At 35.2% G+C, this 22,059-nt stretch overlaps 2 protein-coding genes across 8 annotated transcripts in view; both read left to right on the top strand.

Moving 5' to 3' along the window:
• The window catches only part of LOC126765715 (craniofacial development protein 2-like), a 358,631-nt gene that overhangs the window by 194,882 nt on the left and 141,690 nt on the right, over window positions 1-22,059 (top strand). The gene's annotated exons all lie outside the window — the stretch shown is intronic.
• LOC126765740 (uncharacterized) overlaps window positions 1-22,059 on the top strand; it is a 113,416-nt gene that overhangs the window by 80,341 nt on the left and 11,016 nt on the right. Inside the window, exon 5 of one of the 7 annotated variants that reach the window (XR_007668544.1) lies at window positions 19,167-19,911. The exons of the other annotated variants lie outside the window; for them this stretch is intronic. The gene's annotated coding sequence lies outside the window, so the exon portion shown is untranslated. Of the gene's footprint in view, window positions 1-19,166; window positions 19,912-22,059 lie in introns of those variants that run through there. 7 annotated transcript variants of the gene reach the window in all.

Raw genomic sequence — 22,059 nt, 5'->3', positions numbered from 1 at the left:
GAAGAAGAAAGCAGCATCAAAAAATTCAAACGTTCATCCCCCATTGTTGTACGCAAATCGTTGAAAACAAATTTCAATTTACTAAAAGAACGTTCACATGAAGCTGACGTGACAGGAGCAGTCATTATGTAATGAACAATTTCGTACGCAGAAGGAATGACCTTTCTCAATTTGTACCCTACTATAGAAATGTCATCGAAAGATTTACACTCTTTACATGAATTATAACGATTGTGTGTTTGTGTTTCAGCAAAAATACAATCTAGATCTTCACTGAAGAACTTAGGTTCCAATTGCACAACAAATTGTATAGATTCTATTGTAATATTACTTCTGTTAGCTGGAATCCTGAACATCTCTTGAATGGGTTTGAAGGTTGACATAGTTTATGATACGATATGATAAGCTAATCATAATCTCCTTCGTCAATTTAAACAGAACGAGTTTCTTGTGAATATAAATATTGCACATATAAAAGTAAATTAGGAGATAACCGACTTTTGAAAGAATGACGATCGATAGCAAATTCATTCTTCGAACTTAAAAAAAATATATATTCAACCACTGTTATTCGAACGTTGTAGTGTTTTAATAATCCTCGTGGAAATGACGAAAAGGTGTCTTTTTTTAAGCTTGCTTCCGCAATTATAGAGCTATTTATTGCGTTTTACTGAAGTTAGAATTTTCGTAAATGCCGGCTAGTGAATTCGCAATGCCGTAAATGCCGACTCGTTCATAGATGGGGGGGTGTCACACATACACACATACATATTACGCACAAAGTTTGTTTTCTTTGTTTATTCTCTCTTGCTCTTCTAATGTGGATCTTTCACAATGCGTAACCAGCTGTCAAAATTACTTGAGAAATAATGTATTTTTTTTCTTGAGCAATTACTTGAGAGCTGCGTACCAACCTTTAACAAGAAAAAGTAGTATCATAATTTGAGATGAGTGCATAATAGCTGACAAATATATATTTTTGAAGAATTACACAGAACAATGCAATATTTAAAAAGAATGATCAAGTCTGTGTTTTCTCAAGTGTAGTGTCTGGGTTTATCCGTCGATTTTGCAATTACATTCAAAGAATGTTGAACAAAACATTACCATATCATTAGATATAGGGCGTGGGACGCGCTCTTTTCTGATCTACTCCTGCACTGTTATTCACTATAACAAAAAACATATATACAAGTACAGATAGTATGTGTAACGATATACGATGCAGCAACGTGAAGATGTTGTTACACCATACGTATTTATGTCAGACAGAATCATAAGTCTATAAGCAGCCAATATAAAAATGTTTGTTTCGAAATATTTAAAAAATTTATTTATTTTTTGAATTCAAGTTGTATTTTTCTTATACTGAATTGAATGTAGAATGCTGGCGACAAGTTCATTGTACGTGTTCGCAAAAGAGACGAGTTAACGGCACTTTTCCCTTTCGACGTAACAATACAAGCGATCAAAAGTCTACAAGGACTAAATATATGAAGGCATTACATTGTAAAATTAAAAAATTTTTTGCCTTTTAATAACGAGTTGGATATCCACGGCGCTTTAGGACCTCTGCCAACCGTTTTACATTGAAACTACAAGTTTGCTGGTCTCCTGAGGTGTAATTTTAGACCACTCTTCTAATATTACGTTTTTGAGCTGCTGTATACTCGATATTGAGGGATTACGTATCTTTCTTTCCAAAAGTGCCTATAAATGCTCGATTGGGTTTAAGTCTGGGGATAGTGTGCATAGTTGTTTGGGGGTGTTGTAGAGCAGCCAAAGCCGTACGATTTCTGCAGTGCTTGAATTCAATAAATGAATAATTTTTGTAGGTATTTTGAAACAAACATTTTTATTTTGCCTGCTTGTAGACTTAAGACTCTGACTGAATGTACCATTCCTTAAGTGATTTACGAAGTCAATTAAAAATGTAGGTTGCCAATTTAACTATTCCATTATATTCTTATCACGCTAAATGATATCCTTGCCAAGGGGAGCCGCGGGTTTAGACTAGTTAATAATTATCATAAACAAATAGTGCATGAAACAAATAGATAAAAACAAATAATAATGAGTGCCTCGCAGCCTCACCAGCAAAACCGTAGGCATTCGTATATGCCTACTTCAGCATTGTCGAGCCAACAAAAACAACGTCTGGAAAAAAGTGTAACGGCGATGATGAGTTATCGCAGCGATCAAGTGAATTAGTAAAAACAACAATAAACAGCAATCGGACAACAAATGCGCTGACAGCAACCACTAAGCACCCGAAGCCAGAAATCCTAAATGGCAAAAGATTTTCCTTACTTATGTGGTGAACACATAGACGGCGACAGACTGCAAACTACGTCTGTCAAATATTAAAATACACACGTTCTTAAGGGCAGTGTTATTTTGACAGCTGCACGACTACACGAGTGCAGGCCGACAGTTGTCGTTCTCGCTAACTTCAATATCCTCCTATTTTTGCCAACGACAGTAGGACGACAGTAGAGTTGACAGTAGAATGGAAGATAGAAAGAGGAGGTAGAGTGGTGATGCCACTAATATGTAAAATGTAAAATTATTCACAGCTCTAACAAACTTGACGTTATTTTACAAATAAAAGCATAAAATAGCTATATTATAGCTCTATTATATCATTTGTAATAACAATTGATAATTTAAAGCAAAAATATTGACCTATTTACTTATTTTTTGCATAAAAAATTTCACTTTGAACAAAATATTAAAATAACATTAAAGTAAAAGGAATTAGTATGGCCACAACGAAATTGTGTACATACAAAATGGACAACTGCGTTGTTTTGTGTACATGCCGGCCATTGTGTGGTTGTTGCTACTCAAAATGTACATGTAGTAAGATGAACAACGACGTGAGCCTAACGACGATGCAATGGGTACCGCCAGAGTCGTGAATGCCAAACCCTCTCCAATCTATTTGCGTGAGCGGAGCTGAAATTTGCTTGTCTCAAAATTAAGCAATATAATAGGCACAAACAATTTTCACATAGTGGCCTGGAAAAAAGGTATAGATGAAACAAAAATTCAAACATACACTGAAAAAAGTTTCTTTTATGTTGTAAAATTCTTGTCAAATAATAACAAGAAATATTACTCTTTGCAACTGAAGAGATCAAAAGGCTTAGTTGTTGTCATAAAAGGTATAGAGTCCTCGGTAGACTAAAATGATGTTAAAGAAGCGCTGGAAAAATGTGGTTTTTGTTTTAAATTAGTGGTAAACCTTTTTAACAGGGGCAAAGTCCCGCAACCAATGTTCAAAATAGAATTTATGCCAAATTATAGCCAACCTAAGAAAAACGAAACACATCCCATTTACAAAAAGATACTTAAAAAGATATGTTCCATCGCAGAGTTACCACATACAAGAAATGGCCCAGTACAACTCACCCTATGCAGTGTCTGTGTGGTGTGTGGTGACCTACATCTTACTTCAAATTGTACTTCTAAAAGAGAGGATATAAATAAAAAATGTAGTAATTGTGGGGGAAATAACACTGCAAATAGGGTTGCCAGGTTGTCTGGATTGTCCAGACATTTGTGTTGCTGTCCAGAGTCCAGACAAAGAAGTCTTTGTCCAGATTTATTTGTTTTTGTTTTTTCTTTTTTCATTATTTTTATATTGACTTGTTTTTAAAAGTTTTTTTAGGTATTTCCATTATCATGTGTCTCAACGTGTTGTAAAATGTATATTTGGAGTTAGAATATCGATAATTATCGAACGCAGTGGGAATACATAATGCATTGAGCACTTAGACAACAGTGAGCGACAAGCAGCATCTCTCAAACTGGAAATACACACGTTCTTATCATGGCTGAAATAATAAAGTTTACGACAATTTACGAGTGAGAAAAAAGTAAATGAGGAACAGCTGATCGCTGTGACGTAAATCGTACAATTCGAAGTTTGTTGACATTTTGCTTTCGGTTGCGTTTTAAATCAAAATTAATAAAATAGCACAACTATGTGCTATAAATAAACAAAAGCGGTTATACATACGTAACTAAGTGTGTTTTAATTATGGAAGATGGGGAAAAGTTGTTCCGGCGCAGAAATAACTGAATCCAATCTATTTGTAAATAGACATACATTCAATGTGTTTGGACGTTTTGGATGCTGTGATAAAAGTAGTAAAATCTCAATATTATGTGCTTTCTATAACGAAAAGTTGTTATATACATGTAATTAAGTGTGTTATATATATGTTAAATAAAGAAATTGCAGTTCCGGCGCAGAAATAAGGGAATGCAACCTATATTCAGATTGTCATATGTACATTCAATGCATCAATATATTCATATAAGTAGGTTGGGCTTACACATTTCTGGTTCGGAACAGCGTTTTCCATGTTTAACATAAATAAAACACACTAAGATACGTATATATAATCACTTTCCTTTATTTAAACTACTTAATATTGCCATGTCACTACTTTCGTTGCCATTACATTTGTTGTCGTTACGTCGTGAAGTTGCTGTTGTCTAAGTGTTCAATGCATAATGATCGTTTGACATCACTTAAACAGCTGTTTGTGAATAAGAAAAACGCTTTTGTAAAAAATGTAAGCAGAAATTGAAGATTAAGTTATATTTTTAATTAAATGAGTATTTATTTATATGGTTTCATCAGTTGATAATGTCGGATGAAGAAGAGCCAATAAATAAAAAGAGATTAACTGCGTTTTCATCAAGATGGCTAGAAATGCCAAACCAGAGATAAAGAGATCTTTAACTCCTCTCTCACTGGAAGTGAGAGAGCAATTGCTAAACGTCAAAACCTACTGAACTTTGACAGCTAATCGAGTTCAGTAGGTTTTGACGTTTAGCAATTGGAAACGAGCGATGGCCAGATTGAAATCTTACCAAAAAATATGTAAACGGAGGGATTAGTTGCATCCTTCAAGACCACTTATAAAAATGAAAATTAAATGAATTTGTGAAATTTAATGGTATTTGATGAAAGGTTTTGTAATTTGAAGCATCATAGTATATTTTCAATGGAAAATTATTAAAAACATTTAATGATTGAGAGCTAACAAGCTTAAATCCTATTATTGGGTATAGAAAGGACGAAAGTCAGTTGTTATAATATTCTTTAAAAAGATTTAAATATTTTCTCCATATAATAAATAACCGCTATATAGTAATTTTTATTCATACTAAATGTTGGGTGTTTGAATTTAAATGCCCAAAAATTGTAATTTTGTTCAATCTGGCCATAATGGAAAATGTTATAAAAAACGCTAATTTTGAGGCGCTCTCACACTGGAATAAGTTTAACAACCCTTTATTCCTGTGCCAAACTTTGCTTCGTGGTTAAAAAACAAGATGAGTACACTGCTTTGTGCAAATTCTGCTTGGCTGATATTACAATTAAATATGAAGCCGTCAGAGGATTGGAGAAACATTCACGTACAAAAAGACATCAAAATATTGTAAAGACCAACCAAATTTCTGGAAGCGTGAGCAAATTTATGTTAAGAGAATCAGTAAACACTGAAGAAATACTTATCGCGAAACTTGAGCTTTTAACCATTTTCCACAATATTAAGAATGGATTGAGCTATAATAGCCTAGATTGCCATAGTAAGCTTGAGAAAAGTATTTTTCCCGATAGTAAAATTGCAGCAAAAATAACTTGTGGTCGTACAAAAAGTTCTGCTATTGCACGAAATGTTTTAGGACCATTTGCGCAAGAGCAAGTAGTTTTGGATTTAAAAAAGTGTTATTATTTTGCTATTGGAAACGATGCAGCAAGCTTTTGGCAATGTTAAATATTTTGCATATACTGTTCAATGTTTTGATTCTAAAAGTGGTATTTGTAAAAAGATCTTGGATTTTTATGAAGACGATAACTCCAAGTCGATTGTATATAACAAAATCAAGCAAATAAATGACAATTTTCATCTGAGTATTGATCAAATATCTGCATTCAGTGCAGATAATGCAGCGGTTAATTATGGAATTAACAATTCAGTATACCAAAAACTTTTGCTTGAAAATAAGAACATATTAAAAGCAAATTGCAATTGCCATGTAATCAACAATTGTGTAAAAGTTGGAATAAGCTGTTTATCAATTGACATCGAAAATATTGTTATCAAAATTTTTAACGAGTTTAGTTCTTTATCGTGCAAAACAAAAAAGTTAAAGGAGTGTTTCGAGTTCACCAACATGGAGTATAAATCGCTTCGCCGACACGTGCCAACACGATGGCTTTCGCTCCTACCAGCAATAGATAGATCACTGCTGGATTGGCCGGCTATCAAAAGATATTTTCTTTAAAAAAAAGAAAACTGTCGCAGGGAGCCGTGGGATTTTGTTGCCAGAGGGGTTTCGAATATTGATGTAATGAATGAAAACGAAGAATGCTTTGAAGAAGGTATTTCGGAAGCATATTTATATTTTGCGCAAAATGTTTTGCACGATTTTCATGTGGCAATCAAAGTATTGGAATCTGATTCATGTACAATTGTTGAAGTCGACACAGTAATGGAAAAATTAAGAATAGGCCTGATAATTTTTTTGGGAATAAGGTAAATACATTGATGCGCAAAATGAACCCAGATGACAAAGATGAATTTAAACAACAAGCGGAATTATTCCTAACAAAAACATTAAACTACTTAGAAGCTAAGTACGATTACGGCGAGAATTCAATTATGAAACAGTTATCTTTGTTTTGCATCAAAACAAAATTATGCACGTGGATTGAATTAAATGATGTGATATCAAACTTAAATATATGTAACGATATTAATTGTGATGAGTTATATACTGAATATTGCTCCTTACGTAATATTTACGACAGTCTAATTTTTTTTCAAAATACAATGAAATTGAAATGAAAAATATGAAAAAAATTATTTCATTTATATTTTCCATACCAAATAGCAACGCTTTTTGTGAAAAAATATTTAGTTTAGTTAATAATTTATTTTCGAAAGAAAGGAACAAAATGCTTATAGATCTAATAAAAGTAGAGCTTTTAATAAGACAAAATTTATCTGAAAATTGTAATGAATTTATAAAACTTTTAAATACAGAAAAAGGCATAAAATTGGCAAAGGCTTTAAAAAGTAATAACAAATATACATTTTGAAATATGTATTATACCTATACGTACTTATTAATATAAATTTATATATATTTTTTTTTAATATGATAAATTTTTTTTTTAAATAATTGACTTATTTAATTTCTTCGCGGTGTCCAGACAAGTCCATTTTTTTTTTATCTTGTCCAGTTAATAACGACTTTCTATCTGGCAACCCTAACTGCAAACTATAGGAGTTGCCCCGTACATAAAGATTTCAAAACGAACGAATTGTCTGTCGGAATTCAAGCACGTTGTAACCAAATGTTAAATATTCCTCCTAACGAATTATTGAAGTCCTTGTCCATATTTTAACACTAGTAAATCTTAAAGACAGTACTATGCAAGGAAGCAATGCAAACGTGGTGAAAAGCAACACTACACAGATGCAATTGCCCCATAACCAACCAAATGGAAGCGTTGAAACTATGATTTTCTACCAATGTATAACACAATTTATATTTACAATGTAAAATATGATTCAATAGATAATCAAAGCACAAAACCAAATGTTGCAAACTTTTCCATGTAAAAAACGAGCGTATTGAGTATTTGTATATGGAAAGCAATATACTGCCCACCTCGGTTTAGAATTACATACAACCAATTTAAAGAGTTTTTTGGAACGCTGTGGAGATTACAATGCAAAACGCATGTATTGGGACTCACGACTAATTAATCCGAAAGGATGACATCTGTATCAAACTGTTATAAATAGGCACAATAACCCTGAAATAATATCTCCTGGTAATTCGACATATTGACCTAGTGATCTTAACAGAATACCAGATTTAATTGATTTTGCTATAATAAAAAATATAGATAAATCGCACATAACAGCTGATACATGTACTGATCTATTTTCTGATCACTCTCCTGTATTAATAAAGTGATATGAACAACTCATATTCGTTGATCCAAAAGTGGGTCTAACATCTTAGAAAACGAATTGGCTAGAATATAAAAAATACGTGAGTAGCCACATTAATGTTGAGTTCAAAATAAACACAGGAGGAGATATTGACGAAAGCATAAGAGAACTGAATGATATTATAACTAACGCAGCTGTCTTAGCTACACCAAACAAAAACTATAAACCGCTTGGTCCCAGAATAATCACTAATAGAGAAATATAAAAGCTTGTAAATGAAAAAAGGCGTGCTAAGCCCAAAAGTCCATGAAGCCACCAACTGACTCCAAAATGCTTATACGAGACTTGGGTGGAAATTGGGCTCGAAGTGACGAGGAAAAGGCCAATTGTTTTGAAAATCATCTTGAAAAGATATTTCAACATAATTTGCCAGAAGCAATTTTAAACTGCCAATCTAACCCAACACAGCTAAAAAGTTGCTCGAGTTTTTTTAAACTTCACCTTCTGAAATTATTGGAGTCATAATAGAACTTAATCCAAAAAAGTCGCCGAGACATGATAATATTACCCCCAAAATGCTAATGAGTTACCAATTACACTGTGGAACATTTTTTGGGATTATTGTCTGGGGGGTGAGAAATTCTAAGTCAGGATGATGGTACTAGGTCAGTATAGTAAAACCCTCAAAGGGTTTGGCGTTCGTATGTGTCAGTTTTTTTATGACCTGTTAAATTTTTTCCTTATATTGATGTTTTTTCGCTTAGTTGTAACATTTTGGCAAAAACGTAGTTTAACATAACTCGCGAACCACTATTATCTATTTTTCCAATCCATTAGATTAGGCCCGTCCAACATAATTTTGTGAAGGGCCAGATTTAGCATTTTCATAACCGTAGCGGGTCAAAAAAAAAAATAAAATGACCTTCAGTTTTGGTATATTTATTTATTTATAAAAAGCAACATCACATAAATCTTAATATATTATTATTAATGTAACTATGGCCTTAGCATATAAAGATATTCTTATTCTTAAAATCTAATTAATGAGATGTCTGAAATTTTTTCTGTTTGCACAGTGCATTATGTCAGCTGGAGTTTTAGAAGTGGCTATGCGCAAAATACCTTTAAGATGGCTATCTAATAAAGATGATCTGGTTTTTGATTTGTTAAATTTCATGCGAGAAAACAGCTGCTCGCAAACATATGTACTACCAAATAAAGAAATATGTTGAATAGCCAGCTTAGTAAGGTTTGGGTATTGACTGGGTGTAAAATACTTTTTGCAAAATTCAATTAAATTTGAAAGACAATATGCTGTTTTTAGATGAGAGCTGCTTTGCAATTCTATTAACTCCAGCTGTAAACTCTGCGCAGCGCCTTCAATTTCAACATCAAATGGGTTTTGAAACACTTTCATGCAGGGAGTTTGTGATTTGAAGTCTGCCAATCTGTCGTCAAACTCGTTCCTTAATCTTTGTAACATCAACACGTTCTTGTCAAAATCCAAGGTATCTTGCTTTCTTGTAGATAAGGTCTCCCAATGAATCAACTGCTTTTGTTCCAGCTGCTTTTCCAACAACAAAAGCTTTTTTGTGAAAGCTAGAACGTGTTCGTATAACTGTGTGCATAGTTGGTCTTTCCCTTGTAGTTTTAAGTTAAGATCAGAAAGATATTTAGTTATATCAACCAGGAAGGCCAGATCAGCCAACCACTCCTCATCAGTAAGGAAAGTAATTTCTTGGTCTTTGTTGCCAAGAAAAATCTTTAAGTCGTCCAGCAGGGAATAGAATCGTTTTAGTGTAGCTGCTCTGCTGAGCCAGCGAACGCGACTGAAGTATACAATGTCTTCGTGATCTGAACCGACGTCAGCCAGAAAAGCCTGGAACTGTCTGTGGTTAATCCCTCTTACGCGTATAAAATTAACTGTCTGCACTACTTTATCCATCACGTATTTCAGGCCTATACAACTGGGATGCCCAAAGACTATAAGAGATGGCGGGCCGGATGAAGGGCCTATGCGGGCCGGATGGTGGCCCGGGGGCCGTATGTTGGACAGGCCTGCTTTAGTTCATTCCTGCGATCGCCTTAAAAGAAAAGATATGCCTGTGTACAACGTATCACCAAAACAGCTCAATCACTTGCTTGAGTTTGTTTTTAAATAGATTTAAGATTTTACAACTCATTGTTAATTTAAATGGGCTTTAAATAAACACTCTAAACTTAGCATAGACAACAAGGTGCTTTTATATAATGCGGTCATATGTATGGCATTCAACTGTGGGGTACAACCTATACAACTAATATTGATATAATACAAAGGTTCCAATCGAAAATGCATCACGTGTTCACCAAGCGTAATGAAAATATCCATAAAGACCTTGGTATTCCTATGGTATAGAAAGAAGTAATGGATAGTAGTGTTGGGGACTATCGAATAAAAACAATCAAGTTATTCGATAGTTCAGCAATTTTCATTCATTCGATAGTTTTCAAGAAATCACTCATTACTATTTTTTCGTTCATTCGAATTTTTTCGTTCATACCAATTTTTCGTTCAAAACGAATATTTTTTTCGATACTAATTTTTCGTTCATTACTATTTTTTCATTCATTAGTATTTTTTCGCTATTGAATGATTTTTCGAATTAATGATTTTATGCAAGTAGATATCTAGCAAAGATTTTTTGTACGAATTCATTTATTCCATTTCAAGTAAATGGTATTATATTCAGCAAATGTACGAATAATGCTTAAATTGTGTGTATTTCAAAATTATGTTGAATGATTTATGTTGAATTATGTGTGATAATGGAAATTAAATTGGATGCATGAATGAGTGGTAGAAGTTAATAGATGCTTAAAATAGATTTAAGTGAAAAGTATTAATGATAATAAATATAGACTTATAAAGCGTTAATGTAGGAGGCATCGCCAAATTAATAAAATGACTAAAGTAGATTCATATGGTCATCGGTATTTGGCAAGATTAAATGACAGTTTCTAGTCGGTTTGATAAAACCTAATGGCTTTGAATTAAGCAGGTTGGCAACTTGGTTATGTATTGCGATTCGAAATTGTAGCTATGTATACATTCACTTAACCGTTTTAACTGTTGGTATTATTTGATTCTGATATTTATATTTATATTTATTTTAAATGATATTGAATATGTTTTCTGTGCTTTACTATTTTTATGTTTTATTAAAATATTGAATTAAATTAAACCTTTGTATTGGTTTAATTAAAAATGAATAAAATTCCAGTACTTTTTTGTTGTTTGAAGAGCACGCCTTTGCTTAGTTATTGAATTTGATTAAATAAATGAATGAATGAATGAACGAAAAAATTCATTCGATAGTCAAAATCATTCAGTCATTAACAATCGATAGTTGAAATCACTCGATAGTTCCCAACACTAGTGGATAACAGAATTAAATATATATTCAAACTCCGAGATCACCCAAATCCTTTGGCTAATGCTTTGGTACATTCCTGCGATCAAATACGCCTTAAAAGAAGAGATATGCCTGCGTACAAGTGAGCTTGTCTAGTTTTTAAATAGATTTAAGATTTTATAACTCATTGTTAGGCTTTAAAAAAAACAGATCCAATAAATAAAATAATAGGAAAAGAATAAATAATATATTGTATCTTTTAACTATCCAAACAGCTTTGCGACTCAAGTAAGCATTTATGCAAATAATTTAGTACAGTTTAACTTGTTTTCATTTTAAAATGCCCAAAAGATCTAGATCTCAACTTTCTAGAAATAGTTCCCAGGCGAGGGTATCAAAAACACGCCGTGATGGAGAATCTTCATCGGATATTGAAAATCGTCTTGCAAGTCGAAGAAAATACGCATCGAAATCGCGTACCGGAGAGTCGAGTATCGAGCACTCGCAGAGGCTTGCTCAACACAATTTAAGGACCTCTAAAGTACTCGCGCGAGAATCGAGCGAATTGCTGAACAAAATTTCAGAACCTTCCAAGTACGCGCTTGAGAGGCGAGTATGAAGTGTATGCAGCGACTTGAAGAACAAAATATTAGAAATATACAAGCTCGCACTAGGGAGTCGAGCTTTGAGCGTTTCCAACGCCTTCATGATCAGAGAAAACAACGGATGGTTTTTCGGTCCATGATTTTATTGAGACGTTTTATGAAAATTTTCTCAATAGGCTTCGATATTATCGATAGAAGTGATATGAGCCTGTAAGAAGATACAACATATCCTGGTTCTTCTGGCTTTGGAATCATGATAACTTCAGATGTTTTCGAATAAGTTGGCACATATTCAAGATAAAAAATGCGAATAATGTTCGTAAATTTTACTATATTTATTGGAGAAATCTGTTGTGGAACCTCGGCAGTAATCAGGTAATCGGGGGATTTTTTGTTCTTCACATTTTGATTTCCTCACTTAGCTCACTGCCTGTTCAACTTAGATTTCTTCGCTTTCTTGACTGGCAGCAGTAGCTTAATCTATGTATGTGTCTTTCATATTGGGACTCTATTTTGGCTAAGTAATCCGAAAATAATTCCGCTTTTTTTTCATCGTTGCTGGCCCAATTATCAGCACTTATTTTAAAGGGACATACCTGAGTTTCTGGTGCTTGTAGTCTTTTACAGCTTTTCCAAAGAGAGTAGTCGAAATTTCATTCATTGGTTAGGGACTGAAGATATTTTTCTTTCTTTCTTAAACCTTTAGAAATTTAAATTTAAAATATATTTATCAGCTGGGCAACAAGTTTGATGCTACTGACATCGTAGCTTTTTCTTTAATATAATTTTTTCTCTTAAATCATTGAGATATTGAAAGTAATTTTCCTTAATTCCGGTGTACTTTCCCAAGCTGTGTGTTGCATACTTGTTATAAAGGGTAAAATTTCAGATTCCAACTGGTCTGTATAGAGCCATATTTACTATAATCAATTGAAAAACTATTCAAAAACATAGTCCCGAAGTTTCATTGGTTTCTTCTTCTTCTTTATTGGCATAGACACCGCTTACGCGATTATAGCCGAGTTAACAACAGCGCTCTAGTCGTTCATCTTTTCGCACATCTTTTCGCTCCCAAACGCATCTTTTCGCAAGGTGGCGCCAATTGGATATTTGAAGCGAAGACAGGTCCTTCCAACGGAGTGGAGGTCTTCCTCTTCCTCTGTTTCCCCCGGCGGGTACTGCGTCGAACCCTTTCAGAGCTGGAGTGTTTTCGTAAATCCGGACAACATGACCTCGCCAGCGTAGCCACTGTCTTTAAATTCGCTGAACTATATCAATGCCATCGTATATTTCATACAGCTCATCGTTCCATCGAATTCGATATTCGCCGTGGCCAAAGCGCAAAGGACCGTAAATCTTTCGCAGAGCTTTCCTCTCGAAAACTCGCAACGTCGACTCATCAGTTGTTGTCATCGTCCAAGCCTCTGCACCATATATGTAGCAGGACGGGAATTATGGGTGACTTATAGAGTTTGGATTTTGTTCGTCGAGAGAGAATTTTACTTCGCAACTGCCTACTCAGTCCGAAGTAGCACCTGTTGGCAAGGGTTAGCCTCCGTAGGATTTCCAGGCTGACATAGTTGGTGGTGTTTATACTGGTTACTAAATAGACGAAATTATTTACAACTTCAAAGTTATGACTGTCCGCAGTGATGTGAGAGCCAAGTCGCGAGTGCGACGACTGTTTGTTTAATGACAGGAGATATTTCTTCTTGCCCTCGCTCACTGCCAGACCCAATTGCTTTGCTTCCTTTTCCAGTCTGGAAAAGCAGAACTAACGGCGCGGGTGTTGGGGCCGATAATATGGTGGTGCGTTTCGATTCTCCTTTCACGGGTCTTTTCCAAGATTTGGCGCATGGTGAATATCTGGTCAGTTGTTGATTTGCCAGGTCTAAAGCGACACTGATAAAGTCCTATTACTTTGTTGAGGATGGGCTTTAATCTTTCACACAATACGCTCGATAAAACCTTATACGCGATGTTGAGGAGGCTTACCCCACGGTAGTTGGCGCAGATTATTGGATCTCCCTTTTTGTGGATTGGGCAGAGCACACTTAAATTCCAATCGGTGGGCATGCTTTCGTCCGACCATATTTTACAAAGAAGATGATGCATGCTCCTTATCAGCTCATCGCCGCCGTGTTAGAGTAGCTCGGCAGGCAATCCATCGGCCCCCGCTGCTTTGTTGTTCTTCTTACGGGTAATTGCTATTCGAACTTTTTCATGTTCGGGAAATGAAATGTCTTCTCCATCATCATCGATCATCGTTACGCGATTGGGTGCGCCTTCTCCTGGCGTTGTACTTTCACTGCCATTCAGCAGGCTGGAGAAATGTTCCCTCGATAATCTTAGTATACTCTGGGCATCGGTCACTAGATCACCTTTGGCAGATCAGTAAGAGTATTCTCCGGTCTTGAAACTTTCTGTTAGCCGCCGCATTTTTTCGTAGCATTTTCGCGCGTTACCCCAGTCGGCCAGCTTTTCAAGCTTTTCAAGCTCTTCATACTCTCGCATTACGGCCTTTCTCGTTTTCTGTCTGCATATGCGTCTCGCTTCCCTCTTCAATTCTCGGTATCGATTCCATCCCGCACGTGTTGTGGTCGATCGTAACGTTGCGAGGTAAGCAGTCTGTTTTCTCTCCGGTGCGACATGGCACTTCTCGTCGTACCAGCTGTTCTTTTGCACTTTCCGAAAACCAATGGTTTCGGTTGCAGCTGTACGTAAGGAGTTTAAAATGCATTATACCACAGTTCTCTTATACGGAGTTGTTGACGAGTGCTCTCAGAGAGCAGGTGTGCAAGTCGAGTAGAAAGTCGTTCGACTGTTTGTTATGATTGCAGCTTCTCGACGTCGAACCTTCCTTGTGCTTGTTGTCGTGCGTCTTTTGCTGCACAGAGGCGGGTGCGTATCTTAGCTGCAACGAACTGGTGGTCGGACCGATGTTATGATCTCGGAGATCATAGAAAGAGACGTGCCTGCCGTCTATCACCACATGATCGATCTCGTTGGTGGCTTTTCGATCCGGAGGCAGCCAGGTAGCTTAATGAATTTTCTTATACTGGAATCAAGTACTAAAGATAACCATATTTCGAGCTCCGGCGAAGTCGATCAGCCTCGACCCATTTGGGCCTCCTCGTGGCCGAATTTAGCTAAATAGACTTCTTTTTAATTTTTAGAATAAATAAAAGTAATTCTTAAAAAAAAAATACAAAAAATTACAATAAAACAATAAACAATTTGCAAAGAAAACCGTTTTCAATTTCACTGTGTTTTTACTTCAACGATAACTCTTATTTCAAAGTAAAACTCTATTCATAAAACTTTATCAATTAAATCGACCACGTGAATACATAAATGGGTGACCAGTGCTCACCTTTCGAGCAAGGTCACTCGATGAAAAGAACAACATTAATTAATAATGAGTCAAGAGCTCTTTTAACACAAACAACAAACCTAAATGCTGTTATTAAATAATTCAACAAATATGACAACTTTGAGCATGCATTTTGTCTGTATATGGAGATGCCTAAAGAAAACGACTCTGTAGAGTTTGGTTGACATAGCTAAAGAAGTTTCCGAGATATGTACAAAACACTTTGTAGGGGGCGGGGCCACGCCCACTTTTCCAAAAAAATTACGCCCAAATATGCCATTCCCTAATGCGAACCTTTGTGCCAAATTTCACTTTAATATCTTTATTTATGGCTTAGTTATGACACTTTATAGGTTTTCGGTTTCCGCCATTTTGTAGGCGTGGCAGTAGGCCGATTTTGCCCATCTTCGAACTTAACCTTCTTATGGAGCCAAGGAATACGTGTACCAAGTTTCATTATGATATCTCAATTTTTACTCAAGTTACAGCTTGCACGGACGGACGGACGGACAGACAGACATCCGGATTTCGACTCTACTCGTCACCCTGATCACTTTGGTATATATAACCCTATATCTGACTCTTTTAGTTTTAGGACTTACAAACAACCGTTATGTGAACAAAACTATAATACTCTCCTTAGCAACATTGTTGCGAGAGTATAAAAAGAAATTAACTACCATACGTACCAGCTTAAACAAGAGCGTGCGTATAGAATTGTTTTAAAAAACTTACATATCTCTACTACAGTAGATGACATAAAAAAAGAAATAGAAGCGTTGGGTTTTAAGGTTAAGAACGTTAGCAATATACGAAGTAGATTTACGAATATGCCTTCATGCATGCATTTTGTCGACTTAGAACCAAGCAATGACATTAAAAATATCATTAATTTAAAATATCTTGGAAACGCTATTGTTAAGGTTGACCCTCCAAAAAAGGTAAATGATGTTGTACAATGCCATCGCTGTCAAGAGTTTGGGCATACCAAATCATATTGTACAAAATAGTACAGGTGTGTGAAGTGTGGTCTGGACCATCCAACAGCTGAATGCGTTAAAAGTAAAGATACGCCTGCCAAATGCATTAATTGTTTACAAAGCCACCCAGCAAATTACAAGGGTTGCAAGGTGTACCAAAACCTTGCCAAAAAATCTAATATGGCTGATAAAAGAAACAATTTTCCATCATTTTCCCATGCCCCTCATAATTTCCCCCAACTGAATAATGATAAACAAACAGAAAATGTGTATGCCAACCCAAATATGTCATATGCCCAATGTGTTCAAAGTAATTTAAATTCAGAAAACAAAGTTCTTGAAAAAATTGAAACCTTACTTTCTAAACAGCTTGAGCTTACTCAAAGTTTGTTTAAAATGATGTCCATTCTTTTGGAAAAACTATGCAAGTAGGTCTCCGAATAGCTATTTGGAACGCCAATGGTCTGACTAATCATACCGAGGAAGTAAAAATATTCCTAAATACAAACAATATAGACATTTTCTTAGTGCCTGAAACCCATTTCACAACTAAATCGTACTTCAAAATCATCGGTTATGATCTTATATGTGCAAACCATCCACACAACAGAGCCCATGGGGGTTCCGCCATTTTAATCAAATCCAGAATCAAATATGAATGTCTGGAAGAAGTTAGAAAACAATATCTACAAGCAGCAGGAGTAAAAGTTAAATGTGACAACCATGAGTCACCAATATACTCTGTATACTTTCCTTCAAGATTTAACCTTAAAACAGACCAATACGTTGATATTTTTAGACAGTTTGGTTCAAAATTTTTGGCAGGTGGGGACTTCAATGCAAAGCAAAGAACTCGAAAAAAGTATTACCCAAAGAAATTTTTCCATTTTATCAACAGGCACTCCAACATATTGGCGACCCAAGAAAAAATCCGGATCTTCTCGATTTTGTGATATACTCTGGTTTACTCAGACATAAGTTAAATATTCAAGACAGTAATGAACTAAGTTCAGATCACTCGCCTTTAATTGTTTCATATAATGCAAATGTTTACCAGACTTCCAAAAAATATAAGATCCTTACCCCGAAAACCGATCTCAAATCCTTCCAATATTGGATCGATAAACATATTGACCTTAACGTGCCCTTAGAAAATGGTGGTGAATTGGATTCAGCGGTAGAATCATTTACAAACCTGGTTCATGAGGCCGCATATCTATCTAGCCCGATAAGAAACCAGCCGACTTTTACTGATCAGGTTCCTGCTGAAGTGTTGGGTCTTATTAAAGAAAAAAGAAGATTAAGAAAAGCCTGGCAGCAAAGTAGATACCCAGCTGAAAAGAGAGCACTTAATAAAGCAACCAAGCTACTAAAATTAAAGCTATCCGAACTGAAGAATGAATCCTTCAATTTGTTTATTAAAAACCTTGAATTCACTAAAAACGATGAGCACAGACTCTGGAAAGCTACCAAGTACCTTAAACGACCAACCAAACGAAACGCAACAGTTAGGGACTCAAATGGGGTATTTTGCAGGAGTGATGAAGCCAAAACAGAGGCCTTTGCTATACACCTCTACCAAACTTGTCAACCTAATTCCTTAGGTACTAGTAGTGATGAAACAGAGATACTAAACTTTTTAGAACCTCCATGTCAAATGGACCTCCCCATTAGCAAGATATCAATTAGCGAATTTGCTATGGAAGTACGTAGATTAAATAATAGTAAAACACCCGGCTACGACTATATTGATAGCAAAGTTGATAAAATTCTTCCGGAAAAAGCTATCGAGTTTCTCACATTAATATACAATGCTATTTTAAATATAAATCATTACCTTACGCAATGGAAATGTGCTACTGTGGTCATGGTCCCAAAACCAAATAAGCCTGAAAGCTGTCTTACGTCATATTGTCCTATTAGCTTACTGGTAACATTTTCGAAAATATTCGAAAGAAAGTCATATTCAGGCTAAACAACAACAATTAAAAATCAAAACTAAACGCATGTACTGGTTGCTCGGTCGAAAGTCTCAACTTAGCATAGAAAATAAAATACGGCTCTACAATGCTATTCTCAAACCCATATGGACATACGGCATATAGCTTTGGGGTACTGCCAGTAAGTCCAATGTGGAGATTTTGCAACGTTATCAATCAAAAACATTGCGGTCACTTATTAACGCCCCATGGTTTGTTACCAATGAAGCTATCCATAACGACCTAGGTATTCCCTTTATAAAAAATGAGATCCTAAAATACAGTGCTAGATATCTTGCACGTCTCTCAAACCATATAAACCCAATTACTGTTTGTCTGTTAGATACAACTTACGAAACTATACGGCTAAAACGTTCTCATATCTTAGATTTACCATTTCTCTAAAGCTCTCTAAGATTCAAGTCTGGAAAAAAAAAAATGAATTTTTGATGGATGTATTTAATAACCTAAGTTAATTATATTTTACTTATGTGTATGTAAAAAAAATAAAGTAATCCTTTATGTAGATTTGCTCAAGGACAAATCTACCTCTGCCATTACCTACTAGATCTAATTTACTGAATATCTTAATGTAGATAGATTGTAAATAAAGTAAATAAAAAAAAAATATTACGTATTAACTGATGTACTATACATACAGTGGGGAGCACAAATGGGTTAAATTTTTGTAGTTATACAAGGGCTGCTATATACATTCTGGCCTAGGGCAACACTAAGTGTTGCCAGATGCAATCTGACATTTCCATTGGAAAGTTTGACATTTTTTAACATAACCTCACTCAGAACGGTTTGTGTTTTAATGGTGAATTGTTTTATTTACAGGGAATTAAAAAATTCATCTCGGCCAAAAAATGGAATTAACTCGTGAACATTTTCGTGCGATCATTTTTCACAACTTTCGACGTGGATTATCACGACACGAGTGCATCGATGAGCTAAAATCTTGGTATGGCTATGAAGCACCATCCTATAGCACTGTGAAAAACTGGTACAACGAATTCAGTCGTGGCCGACGCTCGCTCAAAGATGAATTCCGCGAAGGTCGTCCAAAAACAGCCGTTGTGGATGCCGTACGTGAACTGATAATGCAAGACCGTCATGTAACATACCTTCAGATAGCGGCATGCCTATGCATTTCTCCCACCAGTATACATTCGATATTGCATGAACACCTGGCCGTAAAAATGGTTTGTTCTCGTTGGATCCCGCACAATTTGACAATCGCTCAAAAAAAGGCTCGTGTGGATTGGTGTAAAGAAATGCTGAAAAAATACGATCGCGGTGCTTCAAAAGATGTTTATAAGATCGTCACAGGTGACGAATCATGGATCTATGCGTATGAGCCCGAAACAAAACAGCAATCGACAAAGAAAAATTAAATAAAAAAAGAAAAAAAACATTTTCGTTGATAAATATGCCTATTTACATTATTAGGCCAGAAATATATATAGCAACCTACGTATGTACATAACAATAGATATAGCAAAGAAAATCTTAAAATTTTTTTATCCATTTGGCTCATGTTCAGTCCTAAATAATACTAAAACATAAAATGTAAAAATTCTAAAAAAAGTAAATAAAAATTAAAACAGTTCACATGTACTCAATTATACACCTGTTACGATTTCAACAAAAAATATTAAAGTTTACCGTAAGTTTGCATTTTTCACGACATAAATAAAATATTTAATTGATATTGTGCTCAAGTGCGCCTGGTAAGAACTATTACATTAATTTCATAGCTACTCAAAAAAATGAAGAAACTGTCACCACTCATTGATGGGATTATTATAGTCTTCTAAAGAGCAGGTCTTCCACACAAATAATATCTAAACAGCTTAAAATAAACCAAGAGTTAAGAAAAGGCAAACTATTTCAGGTGAGTACCACTTGACACCAAAATACGCATTAATGTAAATAAATAAGCTTGTTAGTAAATGGAATGACAAATAAGCTCTCCGCGTCATTGGTTATATTGCAGCGGTAAAAAGCAAATAAACTGCATTTTTAGTAAATAATGTCAAGGCACGGTTGAAATTCGCCACAGAACACCGAAAGTGGATGGCAGATGACTGAAAGCTTGTAATCTGGTCAGACGAATCAAAATTTAATCGTTTTCAGTCAGCTGTCAAACAATATAGCTGGCATCGCTTTGGGAAAACTATCCAAAAGAGCCTTGTTACAAAAACAGTAAAGTATGGTGGGGATGGGAATAATGGGATGCCCAACTCTCCTGTCACTGGAAATGTGAGAGCCGCTCACCTACCGAACTTTGACAGTTGACTGGATTGGGTAGGTTTTGACGTTTTGCAATTGGAATGACTGGAACGGCCAGATTGAAATTATACGAAAAATATATGTGAACGGAGAAATTTGTTGCCGCCGTTCAAGATCGTTAATAAAAATTTAAAGCAATGAAAATCAAAGAAAATGCGAAATTTAAACATATTTCATGAAATGTTTTGTAATTTGATGAATAATAGAAATCATTTTCTATTACAAATGATTAAAAACATTCATTAATTGACAACTAACAGGCTTAATTCACCTTATTAAGTATTGAAAGATCGAAAGTCAGTTGTTTTAATATATCATAAAATCATAAAAAAGGATTTAAATGGTTTCGCCATATATTAAAAGTCCAATATATAATAATTTGCAATCGTAATAAACGTTGGGCGTTTTAATTTAAATGCCCAAAAATTCTTATTTTGTTCGATGTGGCCACAATGGAAAATGTTATAAAAAACGCTTGTTTTAAGGCGCTCTCACACTGGAATAAGTTGGGCATCCTATTATCCCTGCTTATGTCTTGTGGTTGCTTCACATGGTGGTATGTTGTACCTCTACAAAAAAGCAGACTTTTGTAGAAACATACATCCGATATTGTGAAGAAGAGCCATTTAGTATAGAATTGAACATGAACTAAAATGATAAATACTATTTTAAATTTTCTTTACTAAATATATTGTTATGGAGATATACAAGATGTGTTCCGAAGTAAATAGGACTTAAAAAAAAACAGAACAAATGGTTTTTTCGGCAAAATCAATTATTTTTTTCAGTCTCCTTCTGCTTCAATACAGCTTTTTGCACAGTCTAAAAGCATGTCGAACGAGTGTTTTAGCTCGTCGGCCGGTATGGCCGCCAGTATGCCGGTGCAAGCCTTTTGAATGGCCTCTACGTCTGCATAACGCTTTACTTTCATGGGCAAATGCATTTTGACGAAAAGTAAGAAGTCGCACGGTGCCATATCAGGTGAATACAGGGAGTGGTTAATGGTTGAAATGCGATTTTTGGTGAAATAATCGGTCACAAGCGTCGATCAAATGTTGGATTCTGACCAAGTTTTGGTCGTCAGTCAATTTGTGTGGAACAAACCGTGCACACACCTTTCGTAAGCCCAAATATTCGGTCAAAATGCGATAAATCGATGTTTTGGAGATGTTTAATTCCATTTCCATGAATTTTAATGATGATTTCGGCTGATTTTTGATGAATTCACGCACAGTTTCGATGGAATTTTTGGTGATCACGGATTTTGTTTGGCCCACATGTTGATTGTCACTTATGTCCTCAAGACCACTTTGAAAGCGTTGAAAACGTTGAAACCGCGCACTCTGCTACGGGATAGGCAATCATCGCCATAAACTTGTTTCATCAATTGAAACGCTTCGGTTAAAGTTTTAGCAATTTTAAAATTAGATTTAATATT

This window comes from Bactrocera neohumeralis, unplaced genomic scaffold, assembly GCF_024586455.1.
Source record: "Bactrocera neohumeralis isolate Rockhampton unplaced genomic scaffold, APGP_CSIRO_Bneo_wtdbg2-racon-allhic-juicebox.fasta_v2 cluster11, whole genome shotgun sequence".
Lineage (NCBI taxonomy): Eukaryota > Metazoa > Arthropoda > Insecta > Diptera > Tephritidae > Bactrocera > Bactrocera neohumeralis.
This window is presented reverse-complemented; position numbering and strand designations above follow the sequence as displayed.